Source organism: Callorhinus ursinus, unplaced genomic scaffold (assembly GCF_003265705.2).
Source record: "Callorhinus ursinus isolate GAN/ISIS: 27379988/994484 unplaced genomic scaffold, GSC_fseal_2.0 scaffold18, whole genome shotgun sequence".
Classification (NCBI taxonomy): Eukaryota; Metazoa; Chordata; class Mammalia; order Carnivora; family Otariidae; genus Callorhinus; species Callorhinus ursinus.
Genome location: NW_027397080.1, coordinates 9,147,904 through 9,162,342, shown reverse-complemented (window position 1 = coordinate 9,162,342; position 14,439 = coordinate 9,147,904). Strand labels below are relative to the sequence as shown.

At 59.8% G+C, this 14,439-nt stretch overlaps 1 protein-coding gene across 1 annotated transcript in view; it reads right to left on the bottom strand.

The window, feature by feature from the left end:
* The window catches only part of COL8A2 (collagen type VIII alpha 2 chain), a 21,570-nt gene extending 7,410 nt beyond the window's left edge, over positions 1–14,160 (bottom strand). Inside the window, exons 1-2 of the mRNA XM_025855717.2 lie at positions 14,037–14,160; positions 6,367–6,411 (exon numbers count right to left, since the gene is read on the bottom strand). The gene's annotated coding sequence lies outside the window, so the exon portion shown is untranslated. The remainder of the gene's footprint in view (positions 1–6,366; positions 6,412–14,036) is intronic.
* Positions 14,161–14,439: the final 279 nt, after the last annotated feature.

Genomic DNA, 14,439 nt, shown 5'->3' with positions numbered 1-14,439 from the left:
CTGTTCGCGGGGCTGCCGAGAGGGATGATGCCCCTGGAACGGCCGGTCATGGCAGCCTCGTGGGACACACTGCCCCCAACCCAGCCACCATCAGAGCCGAGGATGCCTGGGTGCTCCGAGCCCCCTGCGTCCCTTCCACTGGCACCCCTCTCCCGCCCCTCACCCCCTCACAGCCCAGCCCCCTGAAGCTCTGTGCCTTCTGCACATTGGCCTCCAGACTCTTACTTATCCGTGGACTTATCCCCGGGAAGCCTATCGGACGCCCACCCGCCCGCCAAGGCCTGCACGTCCCCTCACAGCTCTGTATCCCTCTCTGGCTGTGTCACTCTCTGTCCCTTGGCTGGCACACAGTGACACTTGATAGAAGTTGGATGAACTCAAGTCCCTGTCAAGTTTAAAGACCATACCGATAACTCCCTTGGTCCTTTCCTTTGTGCAGATACGTGTCGTTGCCCTGGGAGCCCCCTCCCCAGGCCAGAGGGACCCAGAATGGGAAGAGATGGGGACACACTCACATGGCCTCAATCAAAGAACTTGAGCTAAGAACAGCCTGCACGGGGAACAGAAGTGCAGAGAAAAGAACGATTCATTCGCTGGCTCCTTGTTCTCCCCGCGAGCAATGGTGGCCAAGCAGGGGTGTCAGGGCTCAAGGCCGGCTCTGCTGTGTGACCTTGGGCAAGCCATCACCCTCTCTGGTGACCTCTGAGGGAGCAAGGCAGGAGCCAGGGCAGCTGGGAAGAGGCCGGGCTGGCAGGGGCATGAGGTGGGGTGCGGAAGGAGACGCTGATTCAGGGGATCGAGGGCGGTGGCGGCGGGCAGGGTAGACGAGGTGTTTGCACAGCTGCAAGTCCTTAGCCGGGATTTCCCCCTTTTCAACAAATCCCCGTAAAACAGCGTTTTGTCCAAGTCAGCGTTTTGTGGCAGCCGGGGCCTCCTCCCGGAGTTGGCCAGGGGGACTGGCTGGGAGTACATAGGGCTCCAGGGTCTCTCAGACCGATTCGGGGCTCGGGGGAGGACGGGGTGCCGGCAGGAAGTGGCACCAATACAGACCCCTGTCCCCCCGGACGGGGCTGCGGGAGGGGGAGAGCCGTCAGCTAACAACGACCCCTCTCCACCCGGGCCCCCGCTCTCCGGGGGTCCTGTCCCAGGGGTGACCAGCAGAGGGCGCCCCCCCCGCCCGGATCTGACGGAATGTAGAGGCCTGCCCCCCTCCCCCCGGCCCGGCCCATTTCACAGCCGAGCTACCAGAGGTCCAGATGAAAGGGGGGGCCGAGGGAGACGGCTCCCCGGGGACCATGCGGGGGTGTGGCCGGTGTGGCCCTGGCAGCGCCCTTCCCGGGGGTGGGGGGTGGACGGAACTCAGCCCTCCCCGAGCCCCCCATCGCAGCGGCGGCCGAGGGAACATGGGGAGCGCGCAGGCAGCCCCGGGCCGGCCAAACCACAGGTATGTTATGAGACGCTTCCTGCTGTGGAGACATTTCTGCGGGATCGCCGGCCCCGCTTGCTCCCCTGGTGCCTCCCGTCTCCCCACTCACCCAGCCTCCCTCTCGGCTCTCTCCCTGCGTCTCTGGCCCTGACTCATTTCTGTCTCTGTCTCTCTCTCCACCTCAACAGGTGAGCAGCAGTTCTCGCTCAGGCTCTCCCTCTCTCCCTCAGGGGTCCAGGCCTGGGGACCCCCTAAGGCCCTTGTAGGTTCCGGCAGCCCCTGGATTCCTGTTCCAGCGCAGCTATGTATGAGCTGTGTGTCTTGGGCAAGTGACTTAACCTCTCTGAGCCTCCGTGTCCTCACGTGCGGAAGGATTAACTGAGGTGATCTGAGCCACTGCCGTTCTGTCCTGCTACCCTGATGGCCAGAAAGTTCTCCCTTCAGTCTAACTTCGGTTTCTCTTGCTGCAAAGCAACATCTTCTCCAACCTTGAAAACCTGTACTCAGGGAACTTGCTGCCAAAAGGCCAGGGCCTTATGAAAGTTCCAAAGTCAATTTTCTGGTCTTCCAGGTCTTTTCCCTGATGGCCCCAGAGATGGGACTGACCCGGGGGGTCCCACAGCCTGCTCAGGACTAGGATGCACTCATGGATCTCACACAGGGGCAGAGAAGCTGCTCTCCTCACCCACTGGGCATGGTGCCCGCCCCCCACTGCCCAGACAGGCAGCTCCAGACTTGGCCGGGGCTCCCTGGCCCTTCTCCCCCACCTCTTTCCCCGCTTGTGGGAAATGGGGATTTATTTTAATATTTTATTTATTCATTTGACAGAGAAAGAGAGAGAGAGCACAAGCAAGGGGAGCGGCAGGCAAAGGCAGAGGGAGAAGCAGGCTTCCCGTGGAGTAGGGAGCCTGACGCGGGGCTCGATCCCAGGACCCCGGGACCATGACCTGAGCCGAAGGCAGACGCTTAACGACTGAGCCACCCAGGGCCCCTCCTGTCCTCCTTTCCTGAGTCTCAGATGAAAGGGGTGTGCACCTACTCAAGGCCCAGCCACCTCCCGACCCCTTCCCCGGGGCCTCCCACTGTCTACGTATGCCCCTTACCCCCACCCTGTCTCTAGCCTTTCCATCACCTGTCCACACAGGCCTGACCGCCCCCCCATCCCAGTCACCCTCACCTCTCCCCAGCCTTCTCAGCCAAATTCCTTGGAAGGACTGTCTCTAACCCTCACCCCGATCCCTGCTTCCTGCACCCCTCAGCGCAGAATCCTGCCTGGGGCTCTGCTCTCCTTCCTGGAAAGGCTCCTCCTCAGATTCTTCTTGGATCCCTTCCCCTGCCCACTCTGCAGACACAGGCTTGCCCCAAGGAGCTGGCTCAGGCCTCACCCCTTGTCTCTGGATGTTTTTTTTATAGATTTTTTTTTAATTTTATTTATTTAATTGACAGAGAGAGAGAGAGAGAGAGAGAGACAGCGAGAGAGGGAACACAAGCAGGGGGAGTGGGAGAGGGAGAAGCAGGCTTCCCGCCGAGCAGGGAGCCCGATGCGGGGCTCGATCCCAGGACCCTGGGATCATGACCTGAGCCAAAGGCAGTCGCTTAACGAACTGCGCCACCCAGGCGCCCCTCTGGATGTTTTTCCTGCAGGTTCCAGCCCTTGCCAGCCCCACAGTCCCAATCCCATCACTGAGGGCTCCCACATCTGCCCCCAGCTATGACCTCGCCCTGAGCCCTACTCTCAAGCTGAGCATTTTCACCTGGCTGGCTCTTAGATACCTCTACCTGAACTGCTGTCATTATCTTCTCCCCTTTATTTGCTTCTTTCCCACTCCCAAGAGCCCAGGCCAGATATCTGGACATCACTTCTGACTCTTCCTTCCTTACAGGGCAATGAGGAATCTCCCTAGCCTGTACAATGCCTTAGCACGATTAGAAAGGGCTACCCCTCCTTCCAGCAGACTCAGGTACTCTCATTGCATTTCCTGGGTGCCCTTGTACAGTAACCAACCTGCACAACTGTACATGACAGCCCTGTTCCTTTACCTGCACACCCCCAACCCAAATCTGCAGGCTCTCCTCTACTTCTCTCACTTCTCTTCTTTCTACTCCTTCCCCATAGTGTCTGCCCTAATACATATCTTATACTCCCCCAACACAGAGCAGGCAAATCCCAGCTGTTTAGTAAAGGTTTGTTATATTAAGTTGCCAAATCCTCTCCTGCATTATCATAGCAGCCTCTCTCCCATCCTTACTCTCAGCTTCTCTGTTTTTTCATAGATACGCCAACAGCACTTCTTAAACTTTCAGTGTGCATCTGATGGTTTGTTAAAACACAGGTTCCTGGGTCCCAGGCCCAGGGATCCTGATTCAGTAGGTTTGGGGTAGGGCCCAACATCTGCATTTCTAACAAGCTCCTAGGGGAGGAGTGGACAAAGTGTGTGGACCACACTTTGGCACAGTTCTGCCCGTGGCCCTCCCCTGCTCTGGATTCTCCAGTGGCCCCCTAGTACCGATTTGATAAATTCCATGTTATTCTGCAATTCGCATGGCTTCCTGGAGGAGGAGGCATACTTCAGACCCAGAAGGATGTGGACCAATTAAAATGGAGGAGGTGGAGAGGGCAGAGGTTGATGGTGAGCTTGGCAAACCTGAGATCACAAGTGGGGCACGCACTCCACGAGTCAGACAGAGGAGGAGGCGGGGAGCAGCTCGCTATGGGAGCCATGTGGGTGTGTGCCACGCCCATCTGTGTCCCTTCCTCTGTGTCTCGGTGTCACTAAACCCAGATCCTCACCTGCCTGTGCCTCCCAGGCATCTCCTGGGTGTCTCTCTCATCCCGTCTCTGTGTCACTGTCCTATTTCTGCCCATCTCTGTGACCCCATTTGTCTCTCTCCTCTCCTGTGTCCTTGAACCTCAATCCCTGTCTTGAGTTCCAGCCTCTATAAGTCTCTAGCTGTTGGTCACTTGATGGGACCCTCGGGAAGGCCAGCGATTATGGCCCTAATGCCCATGCTAACGTCAGGTCTGTGTCTGACCTCCCTGGGTGGAGACTTGTGGAGTCCAGGGCCCGTGAGCTGAGCTCTCTGTCCTTCAGGATCGATAGGAGACTCTGAACCCCTCAGATCTCAGTGCACAGGCATGGAGATTGCTCCAAAACCGAAGAACCGCCTGGAACCTGGGACTTGGGGGGTGGAGGGAGGTAGCCAGGTGGGGGAAGGGCTGCCTGGGGGGCCACCTCATCATCCAGATCGACGGCAGGACATAGGCACTGCTCCCTGCCCACCCTGCCTCCCCTACCAGGCTTCAAATCTGCCCAGAGTCCCAACATCCCTCACCTGTGCAGGTGAGGCTCCCAGAAACAAGGCCTCAGTGTGGGAAGCAGAAGCAGCCCTGTAAGGAGGCTGGGAGGGCAAGTCAAAGCTCTAGAGCCCAGAGGAGTAATGGTGGAGCATTTCAAACTGAGAGCAGAGCAAACATGTGGGCAAGGAAGAGCAGCGGGCCTCTGGGGTGGAGGCAGAGAACGTCGGGTCTGGAACTTGACAGAGAGAAACATGGACTGAAGATAAAAACAACCAGGTTGCTGTAGCCTGGACGAGGGCCATGGACTCCCCCTTGAGGAGAACACCCACATTTAGGGGTGCGAGGAGCCCACTGCAGCCCTGAGCCCCAGCATCCTCAGATCCAGACACTCCAACCTTCTCAGTGTTTTCTTCTACCCGCCTACCTGCCTTTGCCTCACAGCCCTCTCTGCCCAGAGTTCCCTTCCTATCTTTCTCCTCCAAGCAAACATATGATTCCTCATTTAAGACAGCTCAAATGCTTCCTCCTCCAAGCAGCCTTCCGTGCCTCCCTCCAGCAGAACAGCTACTCCTCCTGGGCACCTCTTCCCCCATCCCTGCCTCATTCCTGACTGGAGCTTGGCACACAGTAGGTGCTCAATAGAGTCTGCAGCCTGGGTGCTCCAGCTCCAGGCCTCTGACAACCCCAGCTCCCACCTTCAGCCACGCCCGCAGGATGACTTCCCATAGGGCCCCTTGGTCTTTGTGGTTCTTCCAGAGTCCTTCTCAGCTCTGGGGCATAGGGGGCTGGGGCAGGATCTCCATCCCCACAGGGGATTCGGTCCACTGCTCTGGCTCCGGCCACTGCCCAGCTAGAGGGTGGAAGGTAGAAGTCCCACTACTTTCCTGGGGAGGAGCATCCTGGGGCAAAAAACGCTTCCAGGGAGGTAGGAACAGCCAACTGGGGGCAGAGGAACCAGAAAAGGCCCAGCAGTGGGCAGGACGTAGGGCAATATGTGTCCTCAGGCAGGTGGCCAGGGGACCGGTCCTGCCCTGCCAAGGGGCTCAGGCCTCAGCTGGTGACTTCCAGCTCACTTCCCAGCAGAGGCCTTGAACTTCTGCGCGGGACTGAACATGGAAATGTCCCCCGCTCCCCCCCGACCCAGCCCCAGCCATCCCCAAGCCCCGGGCCCGGGCCGGGCCTTCAGGGCAGCCAATGCCTCGCCTTCTGGTTCACATTTGCAGCCTTTTCCGGAGCGCCACCCGCCGCCCGCTGCCTCCTCGCGCCGGCCAAGATTCCTGAGCCTTCGCGGCTTCCCCGCTCGGTGGCGGCGGCAGGAGGAGCCGGGCTGGGCTGGGAGGGGGCCCGGCGGGAGCCCAGCCAGGCCACTGCACCCCAGGCAGGCCAAGCAAACACAGGCCGAGCCAAGGAGCCAGGGCGAAATAGTTCACAAATGAGAAAAAGCTGCTTACAAGTTGGGCTGGGGTTTTAAAGCCCAGGCCGCAGGGAGCTGAGGTCACCTGCGCGAGGGGCTGCCCGCTAGGACACCCTGAGCCTGGGTGGTGCTTCCGCCGCAGCAGGAGGGAGTGAAGTGAGACCCCAGCAACCACCGGCCTCCTCCAGCTGTGGATGTCGGAGAACCCCGCCCCCACATCTAGCTTACCTCTCAGGTCCGAGGGGCCTCTGAAGGTCCCAGCAAAGGCAAGGCCTGGGGACGAAAGAGGGGGACAGTGAGGAAGCTGCCAGGAGCCCGGCCGGCCCTGACCCACAGTCCACCACCCTGCCCACCCACCCCGGGGCCTGCTGCAGCCCTCTTACCCGGAGCCCCTGCAGGAAACCGGCCCCGATCTCAGCCCCTCATCTCAGGGAGGCTCATCTCAGGGAGCCTCCCCTCATCTCAGTTCCCCTCATCTCAGGGAACTGTCTTCCTTTATTTGCTCCCTGCACACTTAGCAATGCCCATGCGGGCCTGGGCTGGGGTGATGGAGTTCCTCCCGTCCTCGGGCCCAGGCTGAGGAAGCTCCTTCTGCGCACCAGGATCCACACTGGAGAAGTCCCTACTCTCTGTCGGGCCCCGGGCTAGGGTGGCCCCTACCATAGGCTAGGGTTCCCGCCTGAGGACTCTCCTGCTATGTGGGGAACCGAGGCTGGGCCTTGGGGCACAGAAATGGCTCAGCCCCGGGCCCTGCCCTGCCCTGAACTAGCATCAAACAAGGGCCCATCGCACAATTGGCTAACATCTCCAGGTTGTAGGAGCCCAAAGCGGGGAACACTGCCTCCCCCTTGAGCTTCCCCAGAGGCTTCACGTAGGAAGGGACATTGGAACTGGATCCTGAAGAGTGAGTAGGAGTCTGAAAGGCAGACAAAGTCAGAAAAGGAATTCCAGGCAGTAGGAAGCAGCCTGGCAGATACGGGGAAGGTCCAGAAGGGCCAAAGGGTTGAGAGCACAAGCAAGAGCTGAGAACGCGGGAGCAACACAGTGAGGAGCCTTGAATGCCATGCTTGCATTTCTTTGGAGGGCAATGGGGAGCCATGGGAGGTTGCTGAGTGGGGAGGGACGGTGGTCAGAGCCCTGGATGGCCAGGTCCCCATTTCTGCCTCCCTCAATCAGGCCTTGTCCCCGTCACACACAGCTGTACACAAAGGAGCTGAGGCTGGAGCCCGGGCCCAGATGGGACCCCCGGGTGGGTGGGGAGGGGACACCTAGCCAGCCCACCTGGCAGGGAGGCCAGCAACAGCGTCACTTTCTCCCCCAGCTGCTTGCTCGCCTCTGCCTGCTCCCATGGAAACTCTGACACCCTGGCCCTGTCTCTTGCCGCACAAGCAGCCAGATGCCAAAGCCAGCCCCTCCTAGGTTTTGCCTCTGACTCGGCTAAGACCTGCCTCCATCCCCGCCACCGAGCGCCACAACCCTAGAGCTGGGTTGTGAGGCTCCTCTCTGAGGGCCCAGGCCAGCTCATGAAGGCTGAGGGGGAGGTCCTCACTGCCCCACTCAACCCGGGCCCCTGAGGCCCCCTACCCCAGCCCCAGCGCCAGGCCGGATCTGGGCTTCCGAGGATGAGCATGCATTTAATGGCGTGGTGGCAGGGACAGGCGATACGTCCAGGCCGAGGGAACAGCATGGGTGAGGGTATGGAGGTGTGAACGCCCTAAACATATCCAGAGGATGGGAAAAATTAAAAGAAAATAAAGGAACAAAAGAACTAACTAATCATAGTTAACGTTTATCGCGCACCTACTATGTCCCGGGCTCTGGGTTTCTGTGGTGGATTATCTCATTTAATCCTCACAATGACTCAGTGAAGTAGGTACTTCGTCTTCCCTTTTTACAGATGGAGAAACCAAGGGACAGGAAGGTTAAATACCTGGCTCAAGGGCACGCAGTTTATGAGGGGTAGAGACTGAATTTGAACCAGGCTGTTGGCTCCCATGCTTGGGCTCTTTGCCTCTGCACTAGACAGATGATTTGGAATGAGAAGGGCTAGCCGGTGTCAGCACAAGAGATGCCTGAATATCAGAATCAGAGGTACACGGCCCAGCCTACAGCTGGCTCCCCAGCCTGCCCCATGGTAGCCCTTAGTAACAACCGTCTCTAAGTCCCAAGTACTATGCACCAGACACAGCACTAGGCACGCTCCCCGCATCATTTCCTCAAACTCCCGCCCAACCCTGTAAGGTGGGAATTGCTGTCCCATTCTTCTGAGGAGGAGCTTTGAGACCCAGAGGGGCGACATTCGTTCTGCAAGGTTACAGCACTGGGAAGCACAGGGACCAGATCTGAACTTTGGGGCTCGCCCAGCCCCCAGATGGCCAAACCACCTGTATGGGTTTCCAGGAGACCTCAGGCCCCGGGACCTTGTCCCCCCTTCTCTTCTACTCCACCTGTGCGGTCGCAACCCGGATGGCCACAGGGACAGGCAAGGCTGGGAGCATGATGGGCAGCGACTATGGAGGCCCTCAGGAACCTCCTCCAGGTGATCCAGGCCCCCTCAGTCCTCCAAAATGGGACGCTGGGGCGGGTGGGTGTGCTGGGGCAGGGCCCCAGCCTACTTCAATGGGACTCTGTTCTTAACCTCCACCCACAGCTGCCTTTCCTAATCTCCTCCTTGAGGCCCTCCCCTGGCGACATCTCCTCTTTGCACCGAGCCCACTGCCAGCTAAATCCCAGGCCAGAGGTGGGTGGGACAGTCTGCAACCCCGCCCCCTACCAGCTTCTCAGCAGAGGGCTTCCACGGAGGCTGGCCAGGGTCCCGTGCCGGAGTCCCCATCCCAACTTTCCTAACTGAGGTGCTGATGGCCCTGAGGCAAACAGTCAGCCTCTCCTGGAGAGGGGCTCATGGGGGAAGTCCCCATTTTCAGCGCAGGCCCAGGCTGAGATTCTTGCTTGAAAAATCATGACGGGTTGAGAGCCCAGCTGCCTGGGTTCTTCTCCCAGGCCTACCTCTTCCTAGCATGTGACCTCACTCATCTGTGCCTCTGCTGCTTCATCCATGAAATGGGATCAATTCCTATTCACAGAGCATGTGGGAGGATGAAACAAGTTAATGTCAGAGAGCGAACGTCCAGCGGTATTCACCACATAGGAACGTTCAATAAACGTTCGCTGTTATTATTATAATTATCATCACCGTGATGCCTCTCAAAAGCCCTGTGAGGTTAGTATTATAAACCCTATTTTACAGATGAAGAAACTGAGGCTCAAAGAAAGTCATTTGCCCAAGTTCACCCAGCCAGTTAGTGGTGGATGGCCCCAGCGTCTGGACTTAGGCTGAGGGAGTCCACAGAGGGTGAGGACAGCCCCACGGCTCCCTGCGGCAGAGGCACAGTGGGGGCGGTGGGGGGAAGGGGGGGCCCCCACACCCCTCCTGCCTGACCCCCAGGAGCTCCCCGCCCCCCCGCCCAGCCCCTGCTGCCGCTGCAGGAGGGGGACTCTGCATTCCTGGCTAAGCAGCCGGATTTGCTGTGCTCCCGGAACTATGAGAAGAATGTTTGCCACGAGCTGAGCGCGGTCGCCTGTCAGAGGAGCGTGGCCTGAAGGGCCCACGCAGAGCTGCAAGGCGGCCGGCAGCTGCCACGGTGGGAGGGAAGAAGGCTAGACACAGAGAGAGCCTCTGGGTGGTGAGGGCTGTGGCTGCGGGACAGGGATGGACATCACCGAGTAGGCCTCCTGGGATCTTTCAGGAGAAGAGAAATGACCTCCACCCCCCCCCCCCCCCCCCCCGATCGGCATTGCTCCCCGCCACAGGATGGCATCCCCAGCCCATCTCATAAATGGGATTATGGGGACCCAGAGAAGTCACCTGAGGTCACACAGCTGCCAGTGGCAAAACTGAGACCCGAAACCAGGACCCCCTCCCTCCAGAGGCTGCTCTCCCTCATAGGGCCCACCAGAACCACAGTGGACTCTTAGATACTAGGAAACTCCATCCTAGGCCCCTCTCTTCTGGGCTTTCTCCAGGCCTGACCTTCTCGTACCTTCTACTCCTCATGTTCCCCACCCCCAAAGAGTGCCTCGGGCTGTGAAAATGCCTGGGGCACTGTGGATGCTCAACAGCTAAGTTTCCATCCCTTTCTCCACCAAATCGGGCCCTGGAGAGGGCAGTGACCCCAGACGTCAGTGGGAAGACCATGAGCCACGCATCCTCATAGACCTGGGGGTGAATCCCGGCTCAGCACTCAGCAAGTGGACACCTGGTCCGATTACTGACCTCTCTGAGCCTCTACTTTGCCCTGTTAAATGGGCCACTGATTCCTGCCTTGCAGCATTGTTACAAAGCCTAAATGAGACATGTGAACATAGGACCGGGTACACAGTAGGTGCCCAATAAGCTCTTACTGTGACCCTCCCCCAAGGGGACAGAAAGAGGAAGTGACAAAGTTCTTTCCACCCCAGGTCCTTGATGGGCCCTGCTAGTGCGGCAGCCTCGAGGAGGAAGGAAGGCCTGAGGCCAGGATCCTGGCCTCTGATTCACTTCTGCCCCTGGCTGCTGTGTGACCTCAGGAAGGTTCCTCCGGAGTCTCCATCCCCGCCATGGGATGAGCCCATAATAACGGCATGGCTCTCCCCACGAGGCACTAAGCCTCTACCACCCCCACTGCCCTCCAAGAGCCAGGAATCTCCGCCAATTCAGGTTTCATGGGGACAGTCACCTCCCAATTCAAAACTTTCCAAGAATCTGAATAGAAGCAGGGCCAAGTCCTCCCACGTCCCTTCCCAGGATCCACCCAGAGAGGTGTAACCAACACCAGTCAGAAGTCTGGGTGAACGTCCCAGGTGCTACGTGTGTGACCTGGGACCACTCCTTAGCTCTCTGCAAGTAAAATGACCTTGGAGACTAGTGTTAGCATTCTCGTTTTTATAAATGGGGCAACTGAGGCACAGAGCTGGGAAGCCGCTTACCCAGGGTCACATGGCAAGTAACCCAGGTCAGTCCGACTGCCAAGGCCAGCTGTTCCCCCCACTGCACGCGCTGCCTTCACTCAAGACTCACCGTCCACACCCCAGCACCCTGGAAAAGCCCACAGAACAGAGTGGGTCCGGAATTCCCTTTCCGGGAGTGCGACTTCCCTGGCTGATGTCTGGGCAGCCGAGTGCGCACGTAGGGCCTCACCACCCACTCGGGCTTCCGGACACACCCCAGGCCTCCCAGACCCTATGCCCCTGAACTCATGGCCACACTCAACACCCAGTCCCTTGCCATCTCAGCGTCCCAGAGACCCAGATCCAAACCCATCTTCTCCTCTTCACCTGCCTCCTCTGGGGACAGGCCACAGTCACCCAGTGCCAAGGTCCTGGGCCAACCTTGCCTCAGCCCCATGGCCAGTCAGTCACTGAGACCTCACCTGTCTCTCCCCTTCCTCCTTTCCATCTATTTCCTCTCATCTCCATGGCGACCACCCACCTCAGCCCCCATGGTCTAACCCCCTCCAACGGCCCAGCTTCCTCAGCAAGGTCCTTGCCTGTAAGATGCCCTTTCACCCTGGCCCCCAGAGCAACCGCAGAGACTCCCAGGGTGCACCGCTTCTCTTGGAACTCTGACCCCAAGTAGTGTTCAGTCCCTCCCACTGGTTCCCCCACTGTATGACCCACCAGTTACTCACTGTCCTCTAAGAGAACCTTCCCACCTCCACACCGTTGCACCTGCTGTCCCCTCTGACTGGAATGGCCTCCCTTCACCCTGTCCACCACCTGCACCTGCCAAAGTTCGAATTCTCCTTAAAAGCCCAGCCAGGGTCACCTCTTTGGTGCTGCCTCGCTGGTAGCCCCTCCCTCCCACACTTTGGCTTGCATGGTGCCTCCCCCTCGACTGGTACCCTGAGACACAGCTGCACCCCATATGAGAGGCCCCGGTGCCTCTCTGGTTCTTCCACTCCAACTCTGTAAGTGCCTCAGGCCACAGATGGGACCCGCTCATTGAGGTCCCACCGTCCCATAAGGAGAGCCCCATGCCTGGCACTTGGGGGGTTCTGGAGTGGGCTGTGGGGGGCAGCAGGGCTGGGAGGCTGGGGCTCTGCTAACCTTTGGTCTGGCTCAGACCAGGAGCAGGGAGCTTATGGTTAACAGCCCTGTTTGGTATCTTTCCCCTCCCTCTTTCGAGCACACACATTTACTTCCATTTTTTCTTTCCCCTTCCACTGAACCAAAGAGCGGAAACGCTCATTTTCACTCTGGTGGACAAAGTGAAACCAGAGAAAGAGACCCTGGTGATTGTGTCTGAGTGTGAGTGTGAGTGTGAGTGTTGTCCTGTCTGACTACGTCTGGCTGGGCCCAGTGGGGCCCACCATGCGTCTGAAGGAGTTTGGGTGTGAACGTGGGTGGGCACATACATGCCAGTCGTTTTTAGCATCTGTGGTGGTGTGTTCAGAACACGTTCACATGTGTGGTTGTGTGTGACCATCAGTGGGAGGGAGTGTAGCTGTGTGTGTGTATGTCTGTGGTGTGTCCTCATGGTTTGGGGGTGATCGTCCAAGGATCTGTTGGTGTGCTCCAGCCCAGCAGGAGGTCAGTGGAGGCATCTACGCCCTGACCAAGACCACCAACTCCCCCACAGAGTTCCTGCCCACCAGACCCCCACCCCTCTCCTGGGCTCTAGAATGGGCTCCATGAGGGCACCCCATCTGCTCAGGGAGTGAGGGTCAGCGCTCAGAGAGAAGCCCCGGGCTGCCTGACTCTCCTGCCACCCCAGCCCCCAGCCGTTCCAAACGCCCAGGGCAGCTCCCAGGAGGTTGCCCTTGCTAAGGGCACTCCAAGGGGGAATGGACCCTGGCCACAGACAAGAGCACAGGTCTTAGCAAGAGGCACTGTAGGCAGATGGGAGGAAGCACTTCTGGGTCCCCAGGGTCCCCAGAGGGAGGTCAGTGGCATCACTGTTGGGAACCTAGCAGGTTCTCACACACACTGGGGGTCTCACCCAAGCATACCCTGACGGACACACACATTAATAACCTATCAGCAGACACTCACTGTCCCCCTCCTACCCCACAAGTGCATACACTTACAGGCTCACTCACAGATACACACACATGGAGCAAGCAAACTCAGAGGGCTCGCCTTTCCCCAGCTGGCAACTCCTGAGTCCCTCTGGCTGAACAGTGTTTCTGTACCCAGGGACTCCTGGGGCCCCTGAGTCTCCAGCCCCTGAGCAGATACACTGGGTACCCCAGTCCCTCTCACCCCTGCAAGTCTCAGGTCTGAGCTGTGCTGGGGGTGTGCTGAGCCTCTGGTAGGGACAAAACCTCAGTCTCCAGTTTGGGGGTGCTGCCAGAACACCTAGAATAGGAGGGACTTGGGGCAGAAGCAGAAAAACAGAGAAACTGAAAGGTGGCCAGCAAGCAGCCAGCGATGGCAGAAAGATGGGGAGAGGGGAAAGGGAAGAGCTGAGGGGCTTCCCCTGCCTGGGGCTGGAAGGGGCTCTAAGGCCCCTCACCTGTCCTCTCTCCTCCACCGCTCTGGGGGGGAAGCTTTGTCGCTCCCATTCCACAGGTGGGAAGGGAGACTCCCAGAGGTGAAGTGATGTGCCCAGAGCCCCATCATCGGGGGATCCCACCCAGCTGTCTGTTGCTGGAGCCACCAAGTGTGGGAGAGGAAGGGAGGAGAGGGCTTTATTGGGGATTCCGCCTGGGCAGCTCTGGCTGGGGAAACGGGGCGCAGGGAACGGGACGGGCTCCCCCATCCTAGCGCCCACCCCGTGGCCCGACGAGGCCCCATCTCATCCCCACCCCTAGGCCGGAGGCGCTGGCCCGCTGGCCGGGACAGTCGCACGGGCAGCCTAGCCCAGGTCCTGCCCTCAAAGCCCCCAGCCCCCGCGTCCGCGCCAGCCTCCCCGCCTTTACCTGCAGGGGTGACCGCCGGGCGCCGCTCCCGGCCCTCGAGGGCCGCGGGGGCGCGCGGGCTCGGGGCAGGGGGCGCCGTCGAGGTCCGCGCCGGCGGGGCTCCGCGTCGCTCTGCCGGCCGCCCCTCGCGGCTGCCGGAGTGGGCGGGCGGCGCGGGGCGGTGGGGGGGGGGGGCCGGGGCGGCGGGAGGGGCGCGGCGGGGCGGGGCCTCCACCCTCCTCTTTCCACAGCCACGGCCAAGGCCGGCGCCCTGCCCCGCCGAGAGCGCGCGCCCAGCCCGGGCCCCGACGTGCGCCCCCCTCCCTGCCTCCGGAGCTGAGACCCCACACACCTGCGCGTCCCCATTCATCCTCGCGCACCCTGTGTCTGCGTCTGGGCCCCCCGCCCGAGAGGGTTACCATCT